Below are 308 nucleotides of genomic sequence, written 5' to 3'. Positions count from 1 at the left end.
TATCTGTGTCCGGTAATCTACAATAATAACAACAACAACAATCATCTCAAATTTCTAAGAAGCCAACCCCTTTTCTTATTATTCTGAGCGAAAGGTGGAGCATTATTTTTTTCATGTTGCTTTGAAAGATATATGAATGTTTTTGGAATTTAATCAGAATTAAGTGTTGCTTACTGAAATCAGTTGGAGGTGACCTCCAAATGATTTCCAGTAAACAATCAGTAAAATATTAAAAAAATACTATTGGACGACTTTGTCGTGCGGATGACTATTTTTCCCCGATAAGTCCTGCTTCAAAGCAAGGCTCA

The sequence above is a fragment of the Palaemon carinicauda genome, chromosome 43 (assembly GCF_036898095.1).
Source record: "Palaemon carinicauda isolate YSFRI2023 chromosome 43, ASM3689809v2, whole genome shotgun sequence".
Classification (NCBI taxonomy): Eukaryota; Metazoa; Arthropoda; class Malacostraca; order Decapoda; family Palaemonidae; genus Palaemon; species Palaemon carinicauda.
This window is presented reverse-complemented; position numbering follows the sequence as displayed.